Raw genomic sequence first — 3,575 nt, 5'->3', positions numbered from 1 at the left:
CTTGATGCATGACTGGCAAGCACTCTACTAATTCTACATCTCTATCTCTAAAGCATTGTTTTTAAAATCATTTTATTGTATTTTGGGATGTGTGTGTCTTTGTGCATGCATGGGTGTATGCACATATATGTGCAAATGCATGTCTAAATAACTCAGAGGATAACTTGTGGGAGTTGGTTCTCTTACTTATGTGTGTCTCAGGAATCAAACTCAGGTTATCAGGCAGGGTGTGGTAAGTGCCTTTACTATTTGAGCTATCTTGCTGAGCCGCCCCCCTCCAATGGATTATTTTAAAGAATCACAAAATCTCTAAACATGTGATAAATAGAAAACACAGTTTTCCTAATGAGAATCCCTTGATTAATTGCCAGCAACATATTTCCTTATATCATCTAGAATATGACAAACTTGCATCAATTCCTTGCAATCAGCAAACACCCTGTGGTGATTCTTTTGTCTGATGATTCTTTCATTACTCTGTTACATTATGTATCAACAGCTTGCATGTTTAATTTTCAAGAGTCAAGTCTATGACACCTGAATTCAATGCTTTGAAAGCCATTCTGACCCAAGGCCAGTACAAAACTTATTCATAGTAGCAGTAAATGATAACAGAAACGTCTTAACATTTATAAATACCAGCAATAACTTGGAGGTTGTAATTTGTTAAGTATTTTCAACAACAACTTTAGCTTAGAGGTAATATACATTGGTATCTAATATATGTGTTCATCGGAGTGACCTACGTGTTGATCTTAGGCAATGGTCCTCCTTAAAGACTGTTGTTTTGTTTTACCCCAGTAATTCTCAGGCTATTTAAGACTGTTGTCATGACTATTTTTTATAAGAACATATGTGTATGTGAGTGTCTGTGTGAGCAGAGGCTAAATGAATGAGGTACCCTGGAAGCCATTGGATATCTTGAAGCTGGGGTTACGGGCAGTAGTGAGTATCCTGATAATAGCTGTGGGAACTGAGCTCTGGTGCTCTGCTCCAGCCATCCCTCTGACCTCAGTTTCTAGGATTTTAATTCTTTATTATTAAAACTATATACCAGTAATATTTATTTATATACTAACGGCAGCATTGTAATGTTCCAAAGAAGAATTTAAATTATTATTCACTAACATGTATTTTTACTATTTAATTTTATTTATACAGCTTAAACTCACTATTTTTTTTTAGATTTATTTTATTTACATGAGTGCACTGTCGCTGTCTTCAGACACACCAGAAGAGGGCATTAGATCCCACTATAGATGGTTGTGAGCCACCATGTGGTTGCTGGGAACTGAAGTCGGGACCTCTGGAAGAGCAGTCTCTTAACCTCTGAGCCATCTCTCTGGAGCCCTTCCATTCACATTTTAATGTACTTGGATCATTTTAAATTGAGCTGTCTGCTGTGCAATCATAAGGCCGGGTTCAAATCCCCAGCCTGCATATACAAAGCTAGGCAAACATGGCGGTTTGAAGGAAAATGGGCCCATGGACTCTTGTGTTTGCATGCTTAGTCCTCAGGTAATGCACTGTTTGCGAAAGCTTAGGAGATTTGGCCTTGATAAAGTTGGTGCAACTTTGTCAGAGAAAGTATGTCTCTGGGAACAGGCCTGAGCCGGGCCCGGAAACTTCCTCTTTGTGCTGCCTACATACCATGATATAAAGCTGTCAGCTGCTTCTCCAGCACCATGCCTTCATGCCACCACATTTCCCACCATGAGGACAACGAACTAACTCTCTGAAACTGTGAGCAAGCCCCCAGTTCAATGTTTTCTTTTATAAGAGTTGCCTTGGTCACGGTGTCTCTTCATAGCAATAGAACACTAAGACACTACAGATGCCTATAGTCCTAACCTGGGGAACAGAGACAGGCTGATCAATGGCCAGGCAGATTAGCCTAAAAACATGCTTCTAGCACAATGAGAGATTCTGTCTCAAGGGAATAAAGTAGAGAGAAATAGAAGATGACATCTGATGTTCTCTTCATACTTCTACAGACATGGGCAAGCACAGCCACACACTCCTGTGCAGGTAAAACACAAACACACACACACACACACACTCACACTCACAAACTTTTTAAAAATGTATCAGTTCTTAAGCAATGCTTGCAATTCTCGAAACTTAGAATATACAACTCCACAATAACTTTTTAAGATGCAGATTTCTAGGTTCTGGTACCACTGTATTAGAATGTGAGTTTAGGGATGAGAATCAAGATCCACTTTATGCTCATTGTAACTAGTAAGATCTTAATGCACACTATCAAACCTTTAAAAAAAAAAAAAAAAAACCGAGGACTGACAAAAATGTATTTGTATACTTTTATGCAAAAATGTTTAAAATCTGTACATTTATCTTTGTTTTTTTAAAATAAAGTTGTTCAAATAAAAAAAAAGATCCACACTTAAAAACAACAGCACAAGCAATTCAGACATAGGTGTTTTGCCACAAGTGTGTAGAATTACTAACACACAATAATATATTCAGAATTTAAAAGTACATTAGTTGCTTTACCACAAAGTTTTAATTTTTAATTTACTATCTTGCCATCCATGGTTTAAGAACTGAATTAGTAAAACTAAATACTTGCAAACATTTTTAATGTTACAATGCCAAGAAATTAAGTACATTGTAAAGTGGAATTTTTCTGGGAGCCACTACTTTAAATACTTATTGTACACATATTGCATTTTTTTTCTGGACTAAAACATTAAAAAATTGACACAAAAGCCTATTTTCAGTAGGCTTTGTAATCCAGTTGGGGAGGTAAGATATGAAGAGAAATCGGAGGGGTGGCTGATGACGGATCTTCAGACCTTGAGGCCAGGGGGCAGAAGGCCAGAGCAGCAAATCTGTATCTGAGTAACTGAATTCTTAAACTGTCCCAAACAGCTCCCAGAATCCAGAGATGCCAACTCCAGTTCAACCTAATGAGTGCATTTGTAAGATCCTCACAGCGTGAAAGTGAGAAGTGCATCTTGGTTTGGATTTCAAACTGTCTAACCTTTTCATGTCAAAGTAGAAGGGAATAAAAGCAAAGCTCGTAGACAACCAGTGCTTATCAGAGGACAAGTATAGCCGAGAGGTGAGAACTAAAAATTCTAGCACTGAAGTACATCTGTAGTAAAGAGTCTACGCAGGTTTTTAATTAATCACGTCAGGCGAGGAAGAATGCAGAGATGGCGGGAGATAACAAACAGGAAGGTTGATGGGCAGGAGAATACAGTGGTCTGAGCAAGAGGCAGGTGGGAAGCAGTGTGGGAACTGCAGCTGAAAGAGCTCTCCCAACCCTCTAACACTGAGACTTGCTCATTGTGGCAGCGGCTTTCGGATTGCTTGGACCACTGTATACAGTGGAATCGTCAGTTATAAAAAGATGGAAAGTCTGACATTATGACATGGATCACCAGTGAAGGTCAATGCTACGAGGAAAAGTTGGCGTCCAGAGGTTACAGACCGCCTGATGCTGTTGAATGAAATACCCAGAAGTGCAGGCAGAAAACATGGGGCTGGTCGTGGGGGCTGGGGGAGAATGGAAAGTGACTTAGCGTGGACTTTTATTTTCGTGATGGAAA

This window comes from Micromys minutus (genome assembly GCF_963924665.1).
Source record: "Micromys minutus genome assembly, chromosome: 17".
Classification (NCBI taxonomy): Eukaryota; Metazoa; Chordata; class Mammalia; order Rodentia; family Muridae; genus Micromys; species Micromys minutus.
The sequence above is the reverse complement of the archived record's forward strand: the minus strand, read 5'-3'. Positions refer to the sequence as shown.